The sequence below is a fragment of the Chrysemys picta genome, chromosome 1 (genome assembly GCF_011386835.1).
Source record: "Chrysemys picta bellii isolate R12L10 chromosome 1, ASM1138683v2, whole genome shotgun sequence".
Classification (NCBI taxonomy): Eukaryota; Metazoa; Chordata; order Testudines; family Emydidae; genus Chrysemys; species Chrysemys picta.
This window is the reverse complement of record NC_088791.1, coordinates 311,358,178-311,386,149: the sequence shown is the minus strand read 5'-3', so window position 1 is coordinate 311,386,149 and position 27,972 is coordinate 311,358,178. Positions and strand designations below refer to the sequence as shown.

The window sequence follows — 27,972 nt, the reverse complement described above, 5'->3', positions numbered from 1 at the left end:
TGGGGGCTTAGTGGGGACCAGGCCTTTGTGTTGGAACCATGAAGTATCCATGCTTTGAGGCAAAGAATCCCCAGATTGGGATGTAGGGTGCATCCTCTGTTTTGCGAGAAGAGGTATGGAGTGGATTGGAGAGAGATCGGTGAGCATGTCACAACCTGTGACAGGTAAGGGTACCAGGTCTGTCTCGGCCAAGTGGGAGTGATCAGTATGATGTGTGCACCTTATTTTATTTTCAATAGGGCTTTCAACAGTAGGGGAAAGGGAGGAAAGGCATAGAGGATGCCCCTGTCCCGAGGAGGAGGAAAGTATCGTCCAGGTAGTGTTGTCCTATCACTGCTCTCGAGCAGTAGTGTGGACATTTCCTATTCAGGTGAGTGGCGAACAGGTCTGTGATCAGTGTCCCGCACCACTTGAATAGGTTGTGAAGTACTGCTGGGTCTATCTCCCACTCGTGGTCATGTGGGAATTTGTGACTGAGACTGTCTGAGTTTTGTGTGCCTGGGAGGTAAGCCGGGGATAGTGTGCTGTTGTGGAAGATACATCAGTTCCATAGTCTCATCACTTTCACACAGAGGGAGGACTCCCTCTTGTTGATTTATGTAGTACATACAGGCTATGTTATCTGTTAGGACTCTCGTGTGTGATCCTTTGAACAGCAGGACGAAATGGGTGCAGGCATTCCTGACCACCCTTAACTCAAGGAGGTAGATGTGAAGGAATGACCACCTGCCTCATGTTGTGAGGCCATTTAGATGCGCACTCCACCCTATGAGCTGAACCACATCTGGAGGCATCACGTGTGAAGCCTGGCATGAGGTATTACTGCTGTGCCCGCTGCCATATGCCCCAAGAGTTGGAGGCAGTGTCTGGCTGATATTTGTGGGCTGTTTTGAATGGTCTCTATGAGTGTGGCCAAGAAGAGGAATTTGTGTTGAGGTAGGGGAGCTCTGGCTTGTAACGAGTCAAGGTCGGTGCCTATGAATTCCAGGTGTTGCACTGGAAGGAAGGTTGATTTCTGGGCATTGATCTGTAGGCCTAGTTCTGTGAATAATTCTACTGCAGCTTTGGTGACTTGGTGAGCCTCTTGGAGAGACCAGGCTCTGAGGAGGCAATGGTCCAGACAAGGTAAATCATGATCCCTTGGGAGCGTAAGTGCGCGGCCACTACTGAGAAAACCTGTACTGGTGGTGGTCTTGTCCCAGAGTGAATCTGAGAAATTCCCTGTGAGTCAGTAGGACTGAGATATGGAAGTAGGCATCCTGAAGGTCGAGGGCCAAAAACCAGTCTCCCTATTCCAACACTGAAATGATCATTGCTAGAATGACCATCTTGAATTTTTGAGCTCTGACAAACTTGTTGAGAGCTCTGAGGTCTAGTATGGGTCTCCATCCTCTTTTCTTCTTGGGTATTAGGAAATAGCAAGAGTAGAACTCTTTGCCTCGTAGATGGTGAGGTACTGGTTCTATGGCTCCTAACTGAAGGAGATGATCTATCTCTTATCATAATAAACTCTTGTGAAAAGGGTCCCTGAAGAGGGACGGGGAAGGGTGTTGTGGAGGGGGCAGGGAGGTAAAACGGATAGAGTGAACAATCTCTAAGCCCATCAGTCCAATGTTATGCATTCCCAGGTGCTCTGGAACGTTGCCAGATGGTAGCCAAATGGGTGGATAGTTGTGGTCAGTTGTAGCAGTTGAGAAAAGTGGTCTATCAACGTCTCAACCAACACATCAAAATTGGTGCTTGGAAGTGGATGGCTGGGACGTGGAGGATTGTGGGCCAAATGGTTTACATCTCGTGAACTTAGTTTTCTTTCTCTGTGGCTTGTAGTAGTGCTGAGTCGGGTATTGGGAAGTGCATGGTTTGTGCTGGGGCTGCAGACTAAATTTCCTCTTTTGTCCTGGCGTGTAGATGTCCAGTGAGTGGAGAATGACCCTAGAATCCTTCAGGGTGTGAAGAGAGGCATCCATCTTCTCTGTGAAGAGCTTAGTGCCTTCAAAGGAAAGGTCTTCAACACTCTTTTGGAAAAACAACGAGGAGTCCTTGTGGCACCTTACAGACTAACAAATTTATTTGGGCATAAGCTTTCGTGGGCTAGAACCCACTTCATCGGATGCATGAAGTGAAAAATACAGGAGCAGGTATAAATACATGAAAGGATGGGGGTTGCTTTACCAAGTGTGAGGTCAGTCTAATGAGATAAATCAATTAACAGCAGGATACCAAGGGAGGAAAAATAACTTTTGAAGCGGTAAGAGAGTGGCCCATTACAGACAGTTGACAAGAAGGTGTGACTGACCTCACACTTGGTAAAGCATCTCGTTAGACAAGGATTAATAGAGTATGTCAACGAGTTTGTATTGGGTGTCCTTGACTTCTTCTAGCAGTATCTGAGGAGTATCCACCACTCTCTTCGCTAGGTCTTGGAAGAGAAAGTAATCAGCCAGAGATGGTGGGGGAAGGCATAAAGGCCTCATCTGGGGAGGAGGAGGATATGTTCCTCATGGTCACCTCCTCCTCAACACTGCCGTTCCCGTTCCTCCACAATTTTTTGGAGGTTCTGAAACTCTGGATGCTGCAGCCATGGGGGGGAGGGGGAGGAGGTTCTCGGGTGGGGCTAGAAGCTTGAGAGGCATGGGGATGATATGCAGCCCAAGGGCGGTGGTGGCATAGAGCCCAGTGGTGGTGCCCATGGTTGACCATACCAAGTTGTTGTTGGTGGGCCCATCTGAGAGTATGCTCAGGAGCCCTGTTGGTATTGGACACCATAGGGAGCCTGGGAGGAATATTGCGATACTGCCTTCTCTGGTTTGCTGTCCAAGTTCACACTAGAGAGCATGCTAGTGTTGTAGGGCAGCGGGGAAGATTCCTGTTTCAGAAAAGGACTCTGTGCGGAGGTCCTGGTACTGAGAAGCGGAGACTCCAGTATGTAGGATACACATAGGTCCCTTGAGTGCCGGTTGTGACACACTGGCACCTCTATATTCACCACTGTCATGTAATTAGGATATGTTTTGCAAAGACATGCTCTTAATCGGCTACTGCAGTATTGACACCAGTTCACCATATAAAATGCTCACATAATTCCTGCACCGAGAATCTGTTTGCTCAACTTTTTTCGCTAACAACTGTTGCCTATCAGAGTGCTACTGTGGTCCTCAAAAGAGTACAAATGACTTTCTCTGTTAATAGCTTGGTATATGTTCATGGGAATCTACTGTATCTCCACACTGTGTAATCACTCCAGACTGTGATTTTATGATACATCATACTCTGCTGTCGAACTGATCAGCACTTCACATAAAAAAGACAAAGCTATGCTTGAGTGTGGTTTTAAATGATCTGTTGGCCCTTTTAAAAGTAAGCAATATTTTTAGTGACATTTCCTAAGCAATGAAATGTTTAGCACAGATATGCTCTCTTGCTGAAATAAAGGACAATAGAGCATTAAGCATTTATTAAACAGTTGAATTTAACAGTTTTGATATTAACTTTGTAGCTTTTTATCATCGAGGTTTGTATTTGGTACCTGATCAAGTTTTTAGCTAAGTACATAATATCAGATAATTTGAAAATGTGGATTTCTCACATTCCTAGTCACAGCAAGAGCAGTGATGTCTATAGTAGAGACCAAAGGAGTTATTTGAAAACAGAGCCCTTATCATTAATCTAAGAGCAGCTGCTGTGTGGGAAGGGGAATATAAGCATTGCCATGCCAGGGCAGACCAATGGGCCATCAAGTCTAGCATCCTGCCTCTGGTAAAGTCTAATACTTGATGTATCAGAAAAAACAAAAACACATTTGATAGCTCGCTAGTAGGACTGTATGTTTGGGGTCTATAGGAACCTGAATAAAGTGGAACAGCTCATGGTTCTGATAAACCCAAATATTTCATCTTATCCACTAAGACCAGCAGATTTAGTGTTAGTGTGGTACCAGAAATTGCTCCTTAAAGGCATACAACAGGCGCTTATGAGAAACCAAAAACAATTATATAAACTTTAATACTATGACCTTACTAATTGTGAAAAATTATAGCACAGAGGAAATTCTTGCAAAATCCTGATCGTATACGGCAACCATCTTACACCATGAAGCACAGCAGGGCAGCACTTCTATCAGCTCCAGCTGTACACACTGCTGCCCCAAGTGGTGAGACGGCACCTACTTTAACTTTCTAAGGGTACTACTAACTATATACATCTAGAAAAAATGCTCCACTAGTGAGAGAATGTGAAGCTAAGACCACACAGATCTCTGATTCCAGCCATGAGCAGGGAGAATGAACTGAGGGGGCTCAGGGTGGCGCTGTCTAATATAGCCAGGGGAGGGGCTGTGACAGCAGAGCACGAGCACTGCCCCTCGATGGGTACTGCTAGGCAAAATTCTCCGGCTCTGGTGTGCTGGGCGCGCGCGCGCGCACACACACACACACTGAAGTGGAATACACGGCTGCATCTACTCAAAGAAGAGCTATTAGTGATCAGAGGCAGCATTTAGTGGATGAGGAAGACAAAACAAATACAAATATTTTAAAAAGCCACTTTTCTACCAAAACACTCTGCATGTCCATATCCAGAGGAGGGCTGATTCAGGCCTTCATCCTTCTGCACCAGGTAAGCGGAATTCTGTGGAGTTTACTGTATGTGTGGTAACATGTCAGATAAGATATTAAAAACTAAGTCCTTTGTGCTCTGAATGGCTGTTAAAGACCCTAAGACATGTTTTGTAAAAGGATGGATTTGGTCCAGTGTCCTTGGGCAAAATTTTCCCTTTCCTGGACTGTTGGGAAGTGTGCCAGTTGGTGGCTGCCAGCCAGCATAGATGTAGCTGCAATTAGAGAGGGGCCAATAATTGATTTTTCAGTTTGCTGGCAGTTCTGAAAATAATGTAAAGAAATTGGTTCAAGTGGAACCGAATCAAAAAATCAGTTTCAGGTTGAACAAATCAATCAGAAAACAGGTTTTCTGACAGATTTTTCAGACTCCCTTAAAATTTTCAGCCTAGTGAATAGGGCATTCATTTGGAATGCAGGAGAACTGGTTTAAATCCTCCTGCCACCAATGTGGAAAAGGGATTTGAACTTGGGTGTCCTACATGGTAGGACAGTTCCCTAGCCACTGGGCTATAGGCTATGCTAATAGAGGTAACTCATTTTCCCATGGAAGCTTTATCACCTAAATAAGTAAATAGTCACAACAGAAACTTGAACGTGGGTCTCCTATAGACAAGGAGGTCTAAGTGGTCCTAGCCACCAAATCATTCAGACATACTTTCCTTAGCCCAGTGACTCTTGATTGGCATTCACAGTGGCAATATGTAGTCATTCATATTTGTAGTCAAATTCACAAATAGTTTCAGGTTGACGAAACTGCATTTTTTGGTGAATAAACTATTCAGCTGAAAGAAGAACAGGAGTACTTGTGGCACCTTAGAGACTAACAAATTTATTAGAGCATAAGCTTTCGTGGACTACAGTCCACTTCTTCGGATGCATACCGAGGAAGTGGACTATAGTCCACGAAAGCTTATGCTCTAATAAATTTGTTAGTCTCTAAGGTGCCACAAGTACTCCTGTTCTTTTTGCGGATACAGACTAACACGGCTGCTACTCTGAAACCTGTTATTCAGCTGAAAAATTTCACTCTCTTCTAGCTGCAATTAGGTGGTGAGAGAATTACTTCTCATATGTATGCAAGCATATAATTGTATATACCTGTATACGTCCTAAAATGCTTTGGGATCTTTTGGGATGAAAAGTGATATATAAATACAAAATTAATATTAAATTTAATATGCCTAGACAAAAAAAATCAACAAAGATGATAAGCGATTGTATTTTTTGCATAACTTTAAACTTAGGCAATACATTATATTAATGGAGACGGATATTTAGTTTTTAACTTTATAAATAGATACAAGTTACTGGCATTATTTCCCGCAACTCACTGAGGAATCTGATGGCAAGTGAGTCCTTGACTGCTGCAATCCAGTCACCCATTTCATCTAAACAGAACTCTTCAACCATTTCTCCCCACCTTTATTTGCAGAAGTCCCTCATGTTACTATTATAAACCCAAGTTCACAGCATTCACTTTTCTTGTCATCACATAAAGGAATCCTTCTGTAAGGCTGCTGAATTAAGACTATAGGGGCAGTTCTGTAGCAAGGTCATTTTAGGTCTGGAACAGCTGTCCCCTAAGGATTCCAAAGTGCCAGTTCCCCCTTGAAAGTCTTTTTTTTTTTTTTTTCCTTTTAAATAAAGTAAAATTCAATTTGTGTAAGACCTTGGATTTAGGAGCTTTTACAGAAAGTTTATATAAAGTTTTTTGACAGCTTGGAACCAGTGAAAATAACAAAATTAGTAACAGATAAGCCAAACCACTCAAGTGAACCACAGCTAGGCTCTTCTGTCACACTTGACAATAATAAACCCTTACAGTGGTAATCTCAAGAACAGCCTATAATTCTCATTACCCACAGCTTTATTAACATCACAACACCGAAATTCAACAGTCTGGTTCTAAACCACAAGGATACACAGTCTGATTTAAAGGATCACTAGCAACTCTTTTATCTATGTACTGTAGTTTTGTTTCTGAATACAGTACAAGAATTTTCTTGGTAGCGGGAATGTATAGTATAGGCAAGTCTCTCTTTTGTAATAGTTGTTTAAGAACTGGCAATTTCCTCCCTACCAGCACCAAAGCTCATTAATGAAATGCTCCTCTCTCCTGCTCTCCCCACCATTCCTCCCCTGAAAAATATTCCAATGCAGTGCTGGTAAAATACATTTATGTGTATTTCTATATACACTGGCAAAACCTAAAAGGATAGATTCCCAAACAAATCTTTTGCCAAAATACACAGTGAACTGAAAGCCCACGTAGTCATTTCACTGGCAAAATATTTATTAATGTACTTTTCACTATAAAAAAATTATCTGTTTGGACTTGTTTTTGGAAAATGATTAGCTTTCTTTTGCTGCAACATATAAAAGGAAATTCTTAGTGGCCGGAACATTCCTTTTTATGTGTGTGGTGTTTTCCAAAGGAGTTGAGTTAAAAAACAACAACAGAAATAAGACAAAATGCCTCAGACAAACAAAAGAAGAAATACTCTTGTACCTCCTCGATAAACACATTTACACACTGAACCCTTGTCGCATATCTGCCAGGTTTTGACATGTGGCTTTTGGAGCAGAATATTCAGGATAGTGTGCTCTAAGCAAAGAAAATAGCACAGGTGATGTTTGAAACTACAAAATGAATAAATTCCATCAAAAAGTCCGGGCTAATTATTAACTAATTGTGAAATGACATAACATTAATTTCCTATAGCCAATTATCTTAGTCTCAGAGCATATTTCAGGTAAGTTTTTACCATATTTAGTTTACGTATGCAACAGCCTCTGCATATCTGCTGTGTGCAGAATCTGTCAGTCTCTCCAGAGGGAGAAATACCTCACAGTAAATGACCAGCAAATTGTCTTAGATCTTAGGTCAGGAATATGCCCTCTGGTTTCCATAGCTTTTCACCAGGTTCTGTAGAAATACATTAGACTGAGTGATTATTCATAATGAAAATCTGAGATGGCATCTCAGTATATTTACAAGGAATGGGCTATACCAGGGGTTCTTAAACTGGGGGTTGGGACCCCTCAGGGGGTCCCAAAGTTACTACATGGGGAGTTGTGAGCTGTCAACCTCCACCCCAAACCCCGCTTTGCCTCCAGTATTTATAATGATGTTAAATATATATAAGAAAGTGTTTTTAATTTATAAGGGGGTCGCACTCAGAGGCTTGCTATGTGAATGGGGTCACTAGTACAAAAGTTTGAGAACCAAAGATTAGGTATTCCTAATCTCAAGTCTCAGTAATTACTGTAACTGAGAATAAAGATGCATTTAATGTTCTTTTTTTTTAGGTGATACCACATGATATAAATAAAACTATAAAGCAAAAGTCAGCCAAGAGATGTGTGCTTTTGATTTGATTTTTAATTTTGGCACGTGCACCTAGAACTAGATAGATGGATGTGTAACTATTAAACCCCCAGAGCTATATTCAACGAGTACACTCATATGAGACTTGTGCGCACTGGTGAATTTATGTACTGGATAGTGTTATACATACAGACTGGAACACGTACAAAGGGCTAGATTCTGGCCACCCTTTCCCAAAGTACGCAGTGGGGGAAAGGGAGTAAGCAGCCTTACACCTACTCTCTGCCTTTGTGAGGCCTGTATAAATTTCCTCAGAATTGCATCACTGCGGTCGAGGAAGATCAGAGCTGATTCAGAGATGGCCTCCATGGAGAGAACAGTCCCCCCTAAGGATGCAAGGATGGGTAGGTAACTATACCTCAGTTTTCCCACCTGCTAGCCAGCTGAGCTAAGCTGACAGTGCTGGAGAAACATGCGACACCTCTTAAAAGGTACTGCAGATTGTATTCACCTTGAACATGGGGGAGCTCTATGAGATACTCTGCTTTTCTGAAGAAGTGCTCCCTATAGTGTAGTGTGCTCCCATGGCATCCCCAATGCAAGGCTCTACCCTAAAAGCATTATCTAGCCCAAAATGTTCCCACACATTTTAGCCCTTATTGGTGAAAAAAATATCATATCCATTTTTATTTTATAGTGTTAGGGAATAGTCAGATATTCATGTTACATTATCATCATGTTTCAGCTGGAGACTGGAGGTGAGTTCTGCCACTTAACTATTGCTAGAAATAATCACAATAAATTAGTTTTCATTGACGCTTCAATTCAAATAGAGTGAAATTCAGATTTACACAATGTTTCTACCTCTGCACTATTTTACCAGCACTCTGCAGTTCTGCCTACTTTGGAATCCCATTACAACCTTATGTGCTATTGACGACATGTAAGCATACTTTGATCTCTTAGAAAACGTTCAGTCTGAGTGGAAACAATCATAGTATCAACCCCAACAACACTAATTATTAATATGTTTATCCAGAAAAAAAGAGACTCACGTTTCCCGTTAGTGGTGCTACCCACACTGTTATAACTTCTATAAGTACTAGGCAATTAATAATGCACTTGTAAGGATTCAATAAGCCCCTCCTGAACTTAAAATCAAAAGCCATTTTAATTTAAAATAAAATAATTACAGCTAAATTACAATTACATACCTTTACAATCAAACTTTACTTCCAGATGAATACTCAAATTAATCATTAATAATGTAAATATAACCATTGTAACATGAATAAATAATGACTGATATTATTTTGAAGTGCAATTTGATATTTTACTGTAATTGATTGTACTCAGGCTTTCTTAAATTAAAATGTCCAATTTGTTAAGAAAACTGATCTAATTAATGCAGTTGCAGCCATACCAGTGCCAGGATATTAGCGAGACAAGGTGGGTGAGGTAATATCTTTAATTGAACCAACATCTGTTGGTGTGACAGAGAGGAGCTTTCGAGCCACACAGAGCTCTTAACGAAGAAGAGCTCTCTGTGGTGTGAAATCGCTGTCTCACCAACAGAAATTGGTCCAATAAAAAGTATTACCTCACCCACTTGGTCTAATTAAAATTATGTATTTATACACAATCTGAATGATGTCTACAAACTGACATACATTGCATTATTGAGGCTGAAGATACTCCTTGAAAGCCTGTATTGGCACTCTGGATTTTGGAGGTCAGATCTAAGCCAACCTCAGTCACATCTTTAAACAAAGCAGCAATATAAGACATTTTTTCTTTGTACTATGTTTATGCTTACTAGCAAGATTTATTTCATATAGACGGACATCTGAATTTGGCCCTAAATCAGTCCAGTGATATTTTAGTTGGTTTAACTTTCACTTTCTTGTAGCTCCCCTCCCTTCAATGAGTATTTCACACCAATTTAGACTCCTTTTGACTTATATACAGTTAGGGATTAATTATGCCCTCAGAGATGCACAAACATTGCTCACTAGTTTCAACCAGAGTTATGCAGGTTTATGTGGGAGAAGGGGCTTGCTTGGGGGGAGGAAGAGATTCAGCTCTAAATTCTCAAATCATCAAACCAATGTGAAATTTATTATTTAAAATTTATATTACAGAAGCATCCGGAGATCCCAATCAGGTTCAGGATGACAACACAAAATGCATAATCTAAGAGTTTACAACCTAAGGATTTACAGCCTTTACTCATTTGTACGTCACTTCTGAACCTGGTTCACCTCATCTAACTCAGCAGCCAGAAGAAAGGAGTGTACTAAGCAAAAGCAATTAACTGCACCACCTTACACATCACCTTTTAACCTAGTTCATACTCTACAGTTACATCCTTGTGTTGTTCTTATTAAGGCACTGAGAGCTTGTATTTCACACTTACGTTGTGTATATGTTACATAACACAGCAACGTGTGCTTGCTGTAAGCTGCAGCCAGCACTGTCTGCACTCCCACCAGCAGGCCAGAGCCCCACCTTCCAAAATGGCAGATGATTTTGGTCTCTGCAGGCACCTCCCACATCCTCACATGACACTGACAGCTGCGCCACACAATCATGACACCCCATATATTTTATAATGTGGAAATCCAGATGAGATTAGAATTTGCATCCAGAAAATAATGACTATTAAAAAAAAAACCATTTTGAATGGGAAATGGTGGCAACTTCCAAGATAACTACATTATCCTCTTGACTGAAGCTGAAGTGCTGAACAAAACAGAACATGCTTTTACAAAGCATCTTTCATACTCAAGGTATCACAAAATGTATTGCAACAATCAATAAGAAAACAATAGCAGATGAAAGGCCCTGCCTCAAGTCTGAAAAAACGATGTAAATTATAGGGTTTACAAAAATGGATTCCATCCCTGTACATTATTTGCTAGCAGACTGGCGAGGTAACTGACTTTTGGCTGCATTCCTCTTTGTGCAGACTGGATGGAGCTGTTTTTTGTTGATCAATGCTAATAAATAATAGTGCTGCAAGGCAATCATTTATATAATGTCATAGGCTTGCACAGTGCTTCATACACAGAGATGTGTTGCCTTGAAATGAAGAAAGTACAGTCAGAAGCCAAACCATAGATAGCCATTCAGTGCTGAGATTCCTTGAGACCAGCATTGAACAAGACAAAGAAAAGTTCACACAAAGCAAGACACAGAGAAGGCAGAATCCAAAACACGGGTGAACCTCAAGTCCAGGGAAAGACTCCAGACTATGCTATTCCTGTGATAGAATCAGAAAAGGTGTTGCAGTCCAGGAAATCAATTCACTTACAAATTGCTTCTGAAACCTGCGAATACCCACTCAGAATTCCACTTCTCTAGGAGGAAGAGCAACAGTCGTAACTCAGACATCATGGACCCAATTCTGCCTTTTCTGTAGCTGAGCCATGTTTGGGATAGGAAATGGGTGCACTGCTGGAGAACATGTGCTTGGAGGCATTCTATTGTGAAAGCCTGTTGTGGGTGCCAGGAAGAGGGAAGTTATACGTGCTTCTTGCTACACTTTTAAAGACGTGTAGCAAGTGCTCCCCACAGCAGATCAGAAGAGTGAGGCCATGGTTCCACCTGAGTCTCAACCAGAAACATTCCCTCTGAGGCTGGTCAGCACCACAGGCAGCACTAGCCTGTAGGAATAGCATAGCTCTAACTTTTCTAAAGACTAAAATTCTGTTGACCCAAAACATTTCAGGGAAATAATTTAATGTTAGAGCCAAAAAAACTACAGCAACAAAAACCTAAGGCCTTTACTAACAAATAGAGGGGCAATGTACCATGTAGGAGGAACAGGAACAAATTAGCCAGACACTTGGGAAAACACTAGGAGGAAAAAGAAAGTTAAGTCTATCAGCTGAATTTGGGTAAGTGAAAAAAACAAAAAACCAAGAGAGAAAGGAACTGCACTGGGGGAAGGCATGAGAATACCTCAGATGGAACTAAACTACTGTGTGCTACAACAGTGGTAGTTGAAGAAGCCCAGCAAAATTCTAGTTACATAACCAAGAGAGGAACTGGAAATGTTACTCCTAGTTCAGGTAGGATTGCTCTTACTAAACCAGCCTTTACACAGTGTAGAAAAATACTCTGGTCGTGCACAAACAGCCTTGGACTTTGGAGTTTATTTTGTTCTTGTGGTCAAATCCTCATTCCAATCTTTCATTACCTGGATTGGCAGAAGTAAGGAAAGCTGTGAACAAACAGAACCTAATGAATCACTAGGGAGAGGCTGAGGGACTACCTTACATCCCCATTGTCATGACCCCTCTAGATGATGAACGAGCAGTGGCATGGGATTGCAAAAGGAGCTACATTAGCTGCATTTGGATAAGAATGTTGATGGTGCAACAAATGTAAGACAGTCAAGGTGGCACTACATATGATAGCCTACAAATATCTGACAGGAACCAACAGCAAGGAGGGAGAAGAATTACATAGAGTGGTACAAAAGATATAACTAGGAGATATTAGATGAAGTTAAAAAAGAAAATTTAGGCAAAACGTTAGGAAAATATCTCTGACAGGAGCTTTTAGGCTATGAAGTATCTCTCAAGGGAAGCAATGGAAGCCTGGGGACAACTGAAGCTAGGACATAAAACTGCATAGATAGGGGGATGGATTGAATAAGCTAACAGGTATTCTCTCTCTCTTATGACATCTATGACTCACTGACTCTTATGAATGGGGATATAAAAAGGACAAAACTGAGGCACTGTAAAAGACTTATAAATGGGATGTGGAGGACCAACTGGGCCTTGAAAAAGTAAATAAAGGACCTCTTTACTGCAAGATGGACAATTAGCCAACACACAGGAGTTTTTCTGCAATCATTTCAAATAGTGCCAAGGAATCATTAGATTTCCAGACAGAACTGGTTTAATTTTTTATCTGATAAATGATGCCTTTAATACTTTAATACTTAATATTTTAAACTAATTTAGTGAAGCCAGTGGGAAAGACTGTATGGACTATTATTTCAGTATAAAACAGGCTTATTTTCAACCAAAATAAGAGTGTTCACAGAGCCTTTTGAACCAGTTTCACTAAATCAGTTTAAAATTCTACCTTAAATTAAATCACTGCAACTTTCCCATGTAGACGAGCATCCAGTATGGCAGGCAAGTGACATCCGTTCACGTTTGTTCTGGACCAATACAGAAGGCAAAAAGAGGTCAGAAGGTGCCTTTGCTCTGCTGCTTGGGGATTTCAGACTAGAGATTGAAAAAGTGGGGAAAATACTTTATTATTTTTAATTATATACTCAATTTAAAATATTAGAAAGGATTTAAATCCTCTTCACCCTAATCTCTGCTCCAGCCACTCAATACAAACAACAGACAACACTGAACATGGAGGTTCCAATAATACCTTGGGGACAAATACAACTTGGTTTCCATGAAACTGAATCCAGTACTCACATGTGGGTTATTTCACCCTTTGTAATTTCCATCCAAACATTTGCGGAAAATTAAACTATCAAACACAATTAACACTTTTAATCTCTCTCATTTTTTGCTCCAGTCTAGCTAAATTTCTCCTAATCCCTACAGGCACTATCCAATTCACTTTTGCTGTCACTGTACTAACTACTCAGATAATTTAAAAAAGATGTCAAGTGTTTGTTTGCATTAGTCATCTTGTCAGTCAAATGTTTTTCTTTCTGCCACTGATGTAAATAACATGCACAGCATGACCTCTAGCCTTTGAATTGCCGTATATATGGTATAGCTAATCTCAGGACTTCAGTAGGCTGAAAGTTCACTGCAAGAAACTGACCCTAGAGAGTTGAATCCTTAGATCCTTCAGTTCATTCCCATGGAGTTACTCTCTACCTTATTTGTCTTATTAATGACAGGCTCTAAAATTCCACAAGTTTCTTTTGTTCAGATACTACAATGTCCTATTTGAGGACTACTGAATATTTTTATAGGAGCAAAGAATGATATAGATCACCCCTTTTCTGACAATTTAAGAAATATTTTCTAGAATGAGTTATAGTAGCTGTATTGGAATTGTTTCATTGATCATGGTCAGCTCTCCATTGTGGTCAAAATATTTTGCATCTTGTCAGTGCAAACAGCATGCATCTTTTAAAGACACATTTAAAATACTTCTGTCCATAGGAACTAAAGTGCAAACATTTTACATGTTTCCAGACTTCGATACATAAGATGTAGTCTAATGCTTAAAAAATATAGGAACCTTATTACATTCTGTAAAAGTTTCAATCCTTTGTGTTATTAGTAAATTGCTATGGATGTTGACACCTAAAGAAACTGAGGTGGTTCCAAAACTACTCTTGGGTGACCTTTTTCATAAAACAGGACACCTCCCTATCTAGCTATCTTTTGTTTACCCTATGTTAAGTATCTTTAGAACAGACTAACTGCATGGCAAATAAAAGAGACAACTGAATTTCATTCCAGAAGCTCATTGTACAATACATATCTGAATTTTATGAAACCTTATATCAACTAGTGAGTATTCTCATGGGCAAATCTATAGTTTGAGTAGGTCAAATTGAGAACAACCTGTCATGCCAAAAACACTATTTTATGTTTGCTCCAAAATTACTGGAAGAACATGAAAAAAGGAATTTTATTAGTTGTAGTTTTAATCTGCATACTAAAAGAGGAAGTCAGTTGTTCTTTGAACATATAACATGAAGCCTACGAACAAGTTTCCTCTATCTCACTGTCGCCATTCAGACTTTTTAACGCAAAATTAAAAAAAAGTATTTAAAGTTTCCACTGTAGCATGATGGCTTCTGCACTGAGTGCTAAATGAAGAGCAGCTAAAATAATTTCACTATTTTACAAGGATTAATCATATATCTTTGAGCAAAGCTGGACTCTGTAAAATTACCAATATCTTGGGTAGTTTAAAACCAGAAGTATGTCAATCAGAAGAGAGCCTGCTACAAGCTATTTCTATGTGACTGACAATGTTCTTGTCATGCCTTCCTGCCAGTGGCCATTACAGAAATATTCCTTATTTAGATTGCTGTATGCCTTGCAATCAGCTTGTCAGAACCACAAATACTACAGTCAAGCCAGCTACATCCCAACATTCCAAGAAGCCACAAAAAACAAATTGCCAAAATGGAGCAAGAAATTCTTCTTTTCATGACCTTTCTTGTATTTTTACAGGAATCCTCCACATACGTGAGCCATTTTATTTTATTTTTTGCAGAAAAAGCTCAGGTATCGCGCTCTCTCAGAGTTGATAAATGATTTATTGGGTGGTAACAAGTCAGTTTATGCTTTCTTTGGTCCACAGTACGACAGTGATTGTTTTTCTTATATTTCTGGAATTCTTAAAATATACTGTGCCAACTGTTAAGGTAGTCGTAGCTATAAGAAGGCAAATTTAACTCACTTGAGAAAGCCCTAATCTAAGTCAGAAATAGTTTACCATCCTTGATAGCCAAAAACTATCATTTCACTTATTTAAAGTTACTACCAACACTGCCTCCATACAGGTTACTGTAATACAACAGATATCATGACACAATGGATAGGGCACCAGACTGGGGCCTTGTCTTCACTGCTAAAAAAGGTGTATTTTTTACCTCAGGGTAACTAACACACCTGAGTTGTCCTAAATAAGAACACAGTGAAGACAAAGCGCTCTAAGTTTTACTGCAAAGTAAAGGTCAATAGTGGGATGGGGTGGGGTGGATATAGTGGTGATCTCACCTAGTCTACCTCACAGTAAAAACAAAGTGCCTTGTTTTCACTGTGTTTTTACCTTGGAAATCCTCATGCATGTTAGTTAGGGTGACCAGATGTCCCGTTTTTATAGGGACAGTCTCCTTTTTTGGGACTTTTTCTTATATAGGCATCTATTACCCCCACCCCCTGTCCCATTTTTTCCACAGTTGCTATCTGATCACCCTAATGTTAGTCACCCCAATGTTTTAAAAAAAATACACCTTTGTTAGCAGTGATGACAAGGCCCAGGACTCACTAATGGCTTCTACTGAATTATTATGGGACTTCGGGCAAGTCACCTTACTTCTCTGTATCTCCATTTTCGCATATGTAAAATGGGAGATAATCGTTCTTAACTCACAGTGATAGGGTGCCTGCCCCACACTGGGCTCTCAGGGGTTAACAGAGCCCTAGGGAGGCTGCGCAGAAGGCAGCCAATCACAGAAGGGCTTATAGGAGCAGCCAATCAGGGCCAGGCAGGCCTATATAAGAAGAGCTGCAGTACAGAGCAGCTTCAGTCACTCCCTGGAGTTTGAGGAGGGAGGAGGACTGGCTGCCTTGCAGATGGAGGGCAGCAAGCACCCTGGACATAGCAGTGTTGCAGGCAGAGACCCAGGGAGCTAAAGACAGCTCCTGGCAGGCTGCAGGGAGCTGCAGGTTAAGGCCCTGAGGCAAGGGTAAAGAGGGTGCTGGGGCCACGGGGAAGTGGCCCAGTGAGATCTACAGAGGAGTCAGAGGGGGCAGAGCAAGTGGCGGCCATCTGCAGTGTCCCTGGGCCAGGACCCAGAGTAGTGGGTGGGCGGGCCCGGGTCCCCTCTGCCCCTACTTGCCACTGAGGAAGTGGCTGAACTGAGGGACTGAGATATTGTCCCCCAGAGGGGGGGAACATGGGATCTGGCATAAATGGAGGGCTGTCATGAAGAGGACGCTGTGGTCCTGGGAATGACATGGGTCCCTGGAGAAGAAGTGACTTTGGCAAGATATCAGAAGAGGACTCACTGGCATACAAAGCTAATTCCCATCACAGCCAGCAGAAGGTGCCGCAGTAGTGAGTTGAACCCTGTCAGACTCACGTTTATAAAGTGCTTTGAGATCTATTGATGAAACTTCTATAAAGTGCTAAGTATTACTATTAGCTTTGCAAAGAGGTACAGTTTTCTAATCCAGTTAATTATATTATTGTATTAATTGCATGCATCATAGGTTATCATCGAAAACTGAACAGAGGACCAGATGTCTGGTTTAATACCATTTCTGTTCCCTGCATTTTCAAAACATTGCATGGGGTTTCAGCTGCATGACTCCAATTGACTTTAATAGGAGTCATGCAGCTATATCTGTGGGTGCCACTTTGAAAATATAGAAGTACTGTATTTGTTTTTGTTTTACTGACACTCTTCATGGAGTGAGTTAAAGCCACTTTTTCCTCTGTCTTTTCTCTAAATAACTATACTTCAAACTATAGCCATGTTTGACATAGAAAAATAGCTGAAAGAGCTTCAGTGGTTTTCAGTCCAGTCAGTTATATGTTCAAATGCCCCTGAGCATTCAACAAACTTCTTGTGATGCCATATTTTTTTTAAATTAGCAGAATTGAAATAAACAAACAGTCATTTACAGTTTTAGTAACGGGCGCATATGTGCTCAATTTAACCGTCTTCAGACCAGTACTAGATGGCTGGAACAGGTTTCTCCAAATCAGATTACTAAACTATTGTGCACGTTTATCTGGATTACAATGCTAAATCAGCGTATCATATTCATTATGACTGATTACCTCTTACTGTAAACCATTTTAATACCCAGATGTGATTACAAGGAGTATAGGTGATTCACGTCTGAATCAAAATTTCAGTATGTATAGTAAAGTGTACACCACACAGACAAAAGCTGTTTAGGAAAGCAATGTGACAGCTTCTGTAATTTGAGCAGGAGGCACACACACACACACACACACACACACACACACACACACACACACACACACACACACACACACACACACACACACACACACACACAGAAATACATATACTTCTGCCACATGCAACAGACAATTAGTGTGGACTCTATTTAAAGACCTATTTAGCAGTTTCTGTATTGAAGTAACTACAGAAAAGTTTAAGAATACATTTTTAGCTTTCTCTCATCTTTAAAGGAAGGTGTTAAAAAGGTTTCTTCTCATTCTCTTAAAAAGGGAGGAGTAATCTTTCCCTTTTAAAATGTCTGTATCTCACATGGTCTGAATAGCTCCTATAGTCAGATGGTGATTAGCAACAATACCTTCAGCTCCAAGCAGCAGCTCAGAGTTTTAAAGAAAGAGCTTGGACTTGAATTTAGTCCTGGAATACTACAATAATTCTGTGGGGACAGCCAAAGAACCATTATGCTTGAAAAGGAATAAAGGGATAGAAAGTGCTTAGACACTACACTTATTTACTCTTAGTGCTTACATACTGTGATAAGTGCTATAGAAAAAACTTAAAATAGATTAGACAGAGAGAAAAAAGTGGGTGCTGCAAAGATCCAGGAGCCATTCATACAAGGTAACAGTGAAACACTGAAAAGGCAACAAAATTTCCTTCCATGTCAGGTTCTATGAGTGAGTTTAGTAAAAAAAATTAAAAATCCCCATAAAGTGGTCCTTCCTTTAGCAGTACAGCACAAAGACAAGATAGGTAGAGAATTATTTTGAATGGATGTGCATTGCTGCTGCTAACTATACAACTCATAATTATTATACAGTGATAATTAATGGATAATAAGCCACAAGTTTTATTAAAATGCCCTGCTGCAGTTTCTAAAGATTCTCATGATTCTGAGAGTAAGAAAAGCAGTAAGAGTTTGCCACTATCAAGAATGAGATATGCTGCATCCCTGTAGGGTTTAGCCATCACGTCAGTTTCATCTCACATTTCCTGCATTTCTTAAGAACTCTGGGCTCAAAAGGGACTCAATTCTAACTAAAAATACACACACGACACATCCTGTGTCACTCTGCTGACAATCTGTCATCCTGAAGGCACTCCCCAGCTGTCAGTTTTGAATGGTATTGGAAAGGAACTGGCTAAATGCTCTGTGAATGGGCACATACAGCAGGATAAGATCTTCTCACATGCAAATACATTAGGTTTTGCACTCTTTGTTGTTAAAAAAAAGTTTCTTTAAAGGCAAATATTTAAAAATGGGGTAGAAACAGAAAAGTGCTCTACATTTTCTAGACTAAAAAGCAACAGAGGGTCCTGTGGCACCTTTGAGACTAACAGAAGTACTGGGAGCATAAGCTTTCGTGGGTAAGAACCTCACTTCTTCAGATGCAAGGACTTGCATCTGAAGAAGTGAGGTTCTTACCCACGAAAGCTTATGCTCCCAGTACTTCTGTTAGTCTCAAAGGTGCCACAGGACCCTCTGTTGCTTTTTACAGATTCAGACTAACACGGCTACCCCTCTGATATTTTCTAGACTGTAAGCTTTTTGAGGCATTAACCATCTCTTACAGTGTGTACCTAGCATATTGAAGATGCTAGTGCAAAACAAACCAAGTAATAAAAACACTGTCTCCCAGAATGAGTTTGCACTGCATTTCAGTAGAGATTGTTCAGCAACATTTCCAGAATTGTTCTGCACTTGTTTATTTTATGTCTAGAATAGAGATGGGCTTAAAAAAGAACCACATTTCTGAGCACTCTTGAAAGTGGGAATTGCAACATTGGACTTTGTACTATCTTTACAGTGGGACCAAACCAGAACTAGGGCCAAGATTTTCAAAAGCGACTATAATTTTGTATGCATCAATTTGAGTCACCAACTTAAGACACCTTAAAGAGCCACGATTTTCAGAGGGAGGATGCTCTGTGTTTTCTGAAAATCAAGTCCCTTGAAGGTTCTCAAGTTGAAAACTCGAAAATGGAGTCATGTAAAGTCTCTAGTTACCTTTGAAAATCTGGGCTTAAGTACCTAAACATTCCTCACTTTGGAGAAAGTTTGTCTGAGTCTGAATTTCATGGCTCAGACCTATCTATCTCTCACCTGAAAGGAATCCCTCTATTTCTTCAAGGTATAAACCATACATTAAAATTATCTAATGTAACTATCCAGGCACTTATACAATGCTCATCACACATCTAAGCAGTTATATTTGTGTAATGTACACAGAATGGACTTGTAAATATCAGGGGCTGCATTTTGGAGCAAAGTGGTCATCCTTTCAGTATTGCATGGTGTGAATGGTGGGCATAGCCTGAGCATCCTATGCTGTGCCAGCTGTCATGAGCAGAATACTGTCAATTTTCAACATGCTGGAGATTCCTGGGTTGAGTACAAAGTCTAGGTATCCAATGCTTTCAGCAGGAAGTATTAAATAAAACTGTCAAGGAATCAGCTAGTGGGCATCTCATATTAACAGCTGGACTTCTTCAAGGGTGACAGTAGCATTAGCAGCATTTGCTTATAACTTATGATTCCAAGTTACAGAGAGTTACTCCTTTCAGTTACTTTATCTTGGCTGCCACAGATATGTCAGTGAGTGACACAGTGATGGCACTAGCTATCATTTTCAACATAAACTGATGGATCAGGAACACAGCTCTAACAGACAGGGCCCCCGTAAAGAGGTTGACTTGTTCCTGATCTCCATCACTAGTTGTAAGAATGAAGATGAACACAAATAAACTCCCAGTACATGGGCAAACTAGCATTAGATGGCAAACTAAGAGTTTTGTTAATTGTGGATTCTAGTCTCTTAAGCAACACTTGACTAGATGATGCTCTCCTGGTTCCTATAGTGGCAGGGTATGAAACCCTGTTAATATGCATTTCACTGACTACTGAACAGCTTTCCCAATATCAGCTGCAGGCATTGTTAGGTCATTTAAATTTAGCCACAGTATCTCCTGGCACAGCCATTTGCAGATGGTTGGCAGGGGACCATTGCTAACGTTAATAAGCCACATCATTCTGTAATTCTGTCATTTCAGCTCAAGGAAGACCTCAGGGTATGGAAGTGATTCCTGGATCATAATAATGGGGTCTGATTACAGCATCCTGACTGTGCACAGCCTTTTGATTTGTAAGTTTTTTCTGCTAATGTGTGTGGATGATTTTGTTATTTATTTTGAAGGCTCTTGATATCTAGCCTATCAGTCTGCCAGGGGTACAAATGGGTAGAATTTTGAAAATTGGGGTTGGCTTTTTTGTTTTGTTTTTAGAATTTATCACTTCATAGCAATTTCAGTTTGAGGGCATTAGCTAGTAAATAAACAGACTGTTTTACTCAAGCAAACAAACAAACATAACTAAGTTCACAAAGTCTCTAGTCACAAATGGAAGACTTCTGCATGCATACAAGGTATACAATGGACACACATATATGATGCATATGTGTATTTATTTCAAAAGATCCATGTGAGCTACTATAGTTACATGTGACTACTGCAAAATTTTCTGTTTCAGTATTTAAACAAAGAGTACATTCCAGGGTCACTCTCTCCTTGTTCAGAAGCTGCTATATGTGTGTGCAAGATTTAGAGAAGCCCTAGTGGAAGCAATCGCTGAGAGAAAAGAGCTTTTTATATGTTAAGGCTATAGGCTGGCACAGCAAGAATGTCTTTTAAGGCCTTTTATTTGTTTGAAGGTTATAATATGTTATGACCTATAAGCCCTGTTACTAAAGTTAAAGCAATAACCTGTTTGTAATAAAACTGGAGTTGCAGTCAATTAACAGATATCTTAATCTGCCTCATTTTGTCTTATATAAACTAGACAGAAGCCTGAATGGCTACAATCAGTCAATTAGACTTGGTAAAAAGCAGCTCGTCATCTTCAGGAGAAATGCCAAGAACAGAACTCCAACCTGTATATGACTTTCATTGACCTGACAAAAGCATTTGATACAGGCAGTCGGGAGGACCTTTGGAAGATCATGGCAAAATTTGGTTGCCCAGAGAAATTCATCACAATGGTTTAGGAATTCCATGATGATATGCTTGCTCAGGTTATGGATGACGGTGAGTCATCTGAACCATTCCTGGTCACCAATGGAGTCAAGCAGGGCTCTGTGTTGGCCTCAACTCTCTCCAGTATGATGTTTTCTGCCTTGTTTACAGATGCCTTTAGTGACTGTGACACCAAGATTGGCATCAGATATTGGATTGATGGCAATCTGAGGAGACTACAGGTAAACACAAAGGTACAGGAAGTGACTGTTTGTGATCTTCTGTTTTTGTGATGACTGTTCCCTGAATGCCAAATCTGAGGTCTGACATGCAGCGGAGTATGGACTATTTCTCTTCAGCTTGAGACAATTTTGGTCTCACAATTAACATCAAGAAGACAGAAGTGCTGTACCACCCTGCACCAGGAAAGCCTTATGCAGAGCCTACTATCACAATGAATGGCCAAACTCTCCAGGCAATGGACAAGTTCACCTACCTCGGCAGTATACGGTCATGCACAGTTGACATTGATGATTAAACCAATGCCAGAATTGCCAAAGCAAGTGTGGCCTTTGGCAGACTACGTGCAAATGTGAGGGAACACAGAGGCATTAGTCAACAAACAAAACTGAAGGTCTACAAAGTCATCCTGTTGCCAACTGTGATGTATGCATATAAAACCTGGACACCATGCTGTGAAGCTGAATCACTTTCACAGGGATGGTCTGAGGAAATGGACTGTCTGAGGAAAAAGATGAGGATAAGATGGCTAGACAAGGTTCCAGATACTGAGGTTCTCATACGGGCAGGTATTCCAAGCATCCATACCCTGTTGATGAAATCAGAGAATGGGCAGACCATGTCACCAGAATATCAGACGAGTGACTGCCAAAGAAGATCTTCTATGGTGAGCTAAAGGAGGGAAAGCGTTCTCAGGGAGGCCAGAAGAAATGTTTCAAGGACTCCCTCAAGTTATGCTTGAGACATTTCAGCACTGTCCCAGAGTTTTGGGAAGCTCTCGCTCATGATCGTTCTACCTGGCAAAGCCTCATCCATACTGGAGCTACAGTCTACGAGCAGAGGAGAACTGTTGAGGCGGAGCAGAAGCATAAATCTCACAGCAGCATGTCTGCTGTTAATCAAGTAACCCATAACAGCGTTGCTTGTTCAGTGTGCGATAGACAATTCAAAGCTCAAATTGGCCTGATCAGCCACTCGTGTTCACAGAAACCAAACCATGGCCTGCCCATCTCATTAGGAATGTCATAGTCATCTTTGAACTCGAAGGACGAGTTCTTAATCTGCCTCATTTTCTCTTATATAAACTACTAGACCAGTGGTACCCAAACTGGGGTTCGTGAACCCCTGGGGGTTCGCGAAATGTTACAGGGGGTTCTCAGGAAAAAATTCCCTAATGGCGGACAGAGCTGTCCCTACGGACCCCAAGCAGCACTTTGCCAGCAGCCCGGAGCCCCTGGACTTCCAAGAGCTAACCAGATCAAAGCAAGCATATCTATCACACTGAGGAGATCTAAACTTCAAGACTCCTTATAAGAAATGGAAAGGGAGGTGGATATTTTTTGCTGTTTTTAAAATTAAATAGGCAGCTAGTATTGTTTTTAAAATTATTATCAAGAACAAGTTTAAGCTTTGTTGTAACGTGGGTTTTTGCGTGTACTGCTCAAGACCTGAATGCTTGTGTAGGAGGAACTCTGAGTTGGCTTCTTAAATACCTTCATGCTGTTTCACATCTGATACTTCTTGATGAAACATAGGAGCCTTGACTTATAACAGGCTTATTCAAAGTGATACAAGCTACAAAAGTGAGATCTTGGAAGAGAGTTGCCATTTTCATAATGTAATACAAATACAGTAATGATAAATAATAATAAATAGTGTGTAATAAGCATGACATACAAACAAATTTTATATTTCCAAGATCACTACTTTTATTATTTATACTCTGGTGAAGGAGAAAATCCCTGGAAATATTCATTTTTAGGAGGGGGTTCGCGAGACTTGACATTTTAGTGAAAGGGGTTGACAGGTTGTTAAAGTTTGGGAACCACTGTACTAGACAGAAGCCTGATTGGCTATTATCAGTCAATTTGAGCCGATTAGACTGGATAAAAGCATACAGAACTTAATCAAGCTCACTAAAAGTTGCCTATTGCACAGATTCCTGCCAAGCATGTTCTATACACAGACTCTTAGGCTTAGATTTTTAAAGGCATCCAGCTGTTGCTGCAACACCTAACTGATTTAGGGTCCTAAATGTCATTTTCAAAAGTCCTCAACTGGCAATGGGGTTTTGGCTCCCTAGTTAGGCCTGTAATGTATGATGTAATATATGATACCATTTCCCTGAATGTAAACAGAGTTATTTTATCTGTCACTGCTGTGAAAATAATGATTGGCTAAGTTACTAACACTCTTCTGAGGCAAGGAAAATGAACGAGCACAAAGGGCCAAATTCTGTTTTCAGTTACACCACCCACTTCAAGGGAGTTACTCCAGAAATAAATGGTGTAATTGCAAGTAGAATTTGGCTCTAAGAATGGTTGAGTGAAGAAGAATTTGGAAGGTGACTGGAGGCCACCTAATGTATCAGCTATGGCTGGTTATTCTATTATGAATGGCAAAGTGCGCTGATTCAAAGGACAAGCCGAGGAACCCCGCGACTAGCCAGCCCTAGACTGCCTTTTAAGGGCTGTTCTGTGAGAAGTTTAAGTGTGGTTACAGTAAGGGCTGGCACTTGGGGCACTTATCTCTTGTGTACATACAGGTAAGGCCTTGCTCAATGCCATCCAATACTGTTTTGATGTCATTTTTCATATCTTTCTTTAAGAAAGGAGTATAATGCATCGTTCTTGCTCTTTGTTTCATTACAGCTTTAAGTGGTAATGTTATGTACCCAAAGCTACAGACATTTACTAACACTGTTGTGCCAGAGATTAGGCTTCCCACTCCTCTCATCATGGAGAAATCTCAACTGTCCCTATACAATGGATGGTATAGTAAGCTAATGTTATTCAAGAGCTGGTAAGAGATATATTTCCATTACCACTGACAAATACAAAGTCTTCAACACACTGTAACAAGGTAACAAAAAGCCAGGTTTGGTACAAGACTTAACATTGGCCAATACAAATCTTTGAAAATTAATTTCAAAGTAAAATATTAGTACCATTATGTAGTGGGAAAATGGATTTGCTGGAGCAAAAGAATTTTTGTCATTCTAGAAACAAAGGAAAAACAAAGCAAGTTGGTTAATCTTGATTCTTTATTTACATTGTGTGCCATTTATTTTCTTACATGTAGCTGCAAAGCCAGCTGAGCTGTAATCCTATGAACAGATTCTTAGAAATTCCTCTATCACAAAAGTCTAGAATTAGCTGTAAGATTAGATCCTGCCTCTTGTTTATGGGAAATAACGATCACAAACCCAAATACTGAGCACGTTATTAACTGTTTCCCCAGATCATATCCTTTTTAACTTTTTTAATAATGGTAAACTCTCCTAACTTATTTTAAGATGAGAGATACATTGCTGTAGCTGGTAAACCCCAAGTATGTAGCTTCTATATTGTATACAAAAATACAAACACAATACAAATCTCAAAATTATTTGGGAAACAGGCTTAGCCAAGAGTATCACTGACACCAAAACACTTCCTGTGTGCAGAAATGTATCAAGGACATAGATGGATGAAAGGATATGAATGAATCAGCATGAAATTCTGCACAGGAAATACCTGAGCTCTTAAATGTTTTGGATAAAATTAATGCCCACTGACCATTGCTAGATATGTAATATGAGAATTAATAGCTTAACATAGCTGCCCTAAAATTGGAACTGTTTGGAATACTGCTGAGAAACCTATAAACCTCATTGCATTTTGGTGCTGGTACTATTTTTGTCTAGTCTCACCCCTACAAACCAGACAGAACTTTTTAAGAGAACTATAACTGGTAAAATGTTTACCACCTACTTGGAAACCAACTTCTATCCTTAGTATACTATAGACAGTTGTTTTACTGATGCCTGAAAATGCTAACAAAATATCTTAAATGAGGCAAATTCCAGCTTATGTATGCAGTGTTGTTGTAGCAGTGTTGGTACCAGGATATGAGAGAGAGAAGGTGAGTGAAGTAATATGTCACTGGACCAACTTCTGTTGGTGAGAGAGAGACAAGCTTTCGAGTTTATGTAGAGCTCTTCAGTCTAGGAAACTTACTCACTTTAGCAATGCTTAGATACTAGACAGACAGACCGATCTCTCGGTATGTCTACACAGCAATGTAAGCCCAGGCTTGAGCCCAGATTCAGGCCTAACCCCCACCTGTGTCCACACACCAATTGTATTAACCTAGGGCTTGAACATAGGTCCCCAAACCCTGCAGGGCTGGAGGGTCCAAGCCAATTTTAAGCTGGAACCTAGGCTCAGAGCCCTATTGCTCTCGTGTGTGCACGCGGCCCTGGCTTGACTTGGGTCCCAGAAGTTCTCCATATGTATCCCAGAGCTCCTTGGGGCAATGTCCTTAGTCCTCTCTATGCCAACAATCTGTGGTGCAGTCTATTGCAAACGGAAGCCACACCTCTCCTTGCAAAGGGCAGCCGCTCAGATCAGCATTAACCCATTGTTTGCTGAACACCGGTCTGCAAGCACACTATCAGACAGCTTGCAGGGTTTTCGATGCAGACTGATCAGAAGAAGTGTTTTGCAAAGACAGCTGCTTCTGGTCACAAGAGCACAGCCAGATTTTGGTGAGCACACTGCCCAGGCACCCCTGCACACACAGCCCCAGAAGCAAGGGACTGAGAGCGGAGAGGGGACTAAGCGACTGCCTTGCAGGGAGGAGGAGTGGCAGAGCTCCTTGCTCAGCATAGCCAGTGGAGGATGGCCCCCCAACACCCTGGCCACTCCCCCTCCCTGTGGGGCAGCTGCTTTGTCCCTGCTCTGCTCTCTGGCCCCCCCACCCTCCCTTGAGCTGTGTGTGCAAGGGTGCTGGGCAGTGTGCACTGTCAGGGCAATGAGAGCCAGCCCCAAAACTTCCCTGCAGTCTCCGGCTACTCTTCGCTGCTGTGCAGAGCTTGCCCAGAGCAGGGAACAAAGCTAACAGGCAGGAGGCAGCTCCTGGCTGCAGAATGTTGGGGATCATTCCTCCTCCAGCCATGCTGAGCTGGGAGCTCTGCCACTCCCGCTCCCTACAGGGCAGCTGCTTAGTCTCACTCCGTTCTCAGGCCCTTGCTCCCCCTGCCCTTCCCCGGGGCTGTGTGCGCAGAGACGCCCAGGCAGCATGCACTGAGAGAGCGGTGAATGGGAGCCAGTTCCAAAACTTCCCCAAAGCTAGGGTTACCATACCTCTGGTTTTTCCCAGACATGTCCGGCTTTTCGGCAATCAAACCCCCGTCCGGGGGGAATTGCCAAAAAGCCGAACATGTCCGGGAAAAATACCGGCCGGGCACTTCCTCTCCTGCGGCTGCTCTGCTCCTCCCCTGACTCAGACTTCGGCTCTGTTTAAGAGCCAAGCTGCCCAAGCCAGTGCTACCGGCTTAGGGCAGCCCCCGTGCCTCCGGACCCCGAGCCGCCGGCCGGGCACTTCCCTTCCCGGGCTCCAGCTGCTCTGCTCCGGCGGCTGGGGTCCGGAGGCACGGGGGCTGCCTGAAGCCGGTAGCACTGGCTCAGGCAGCTTGGCTCTTAAACAGAGTCGAAGTCTGAGTCAGGGGAGGAGCAGAGCAGCTGGAGCCGGGGAGGCGAAGTGCCTGGCCGGCGGCTGGGGTCTGGAGGCAAGGGGGCTGCCTGAAGCCGGAGCGCTCGGGCAGCTCGGCTCTTAAACAGAGCCGAAGAGACAGGGGAGGAGCACAGCAGCTGGAGCCGGGGAGGGGAAGTGCCCGGCCGGGGCGCAGGGTCCGGAGGCATAGGGGCTGCCCGAAGCCCGAGCGCTACCGGCTTCACAGGTTTGCCGGGCAGCCTCCAGACCCTGCGCCCCCAGCTGGGCGCTTCCCCTCCCGGGCTCCAGCTGTGCGGGGGAAGCGCCGGCCGGGGGCGCAGGGTCTGGAGGCTGCCCGGCAAACCGTGAAGCCAGTAGCGCTTGGGCAGCCCTTTTCGCGTGGCTGGGAGGGAGGAGGGGGAGTTAGGGCGGGGACTTTGGGGAATGGGCAGAGTTGGGGCGGGGAAGGGGCGGAGTTGGGGTGGGTCCGGAGGTGGGAAAGGAGCGGGGCCGGGGCCCCATGGAGTGTCCTCTTTTTTTATTTTTTAAATATGGTAACCCTACCAAAGCCTCCCAGGGATCCCTTACCTCTGCCTCCCAGGGTGTGGCAGAAATAGGGATAAGGGACCCCT

At 41.9% G+C, this 27,972-nt stretch overlaps 1 protein-coding gene and 1 long non-coding RNA gene across 7 annotated transcripts in view; one reads left to right on the top strand and one right to left on the bottom strand.

Moving 5' to 3' along the window:
• The window catches only part of ATP8A2 (ATPase phospholipid transporting 8A2), a 631,188-nt gene that overhangs the window by 175,712 nt on the left and 427,504 nt on the right, over nt 1-27,972 (bottom strand). The gene's annotated exons all lie outside the window — the stretch shown is intronic.
• On the top strand, nt 16,226-23,537 carry LOC135980903 (uncharacterized). Its single transcript, XR_010597830.1, has 3 exons — nt 16,226-16,840; nt 20,669-20,760; nt 21,453-23,537. It is a non-coding gene; the product is annotated as an uncharacterized LOC135980903 (long non-coding RNA).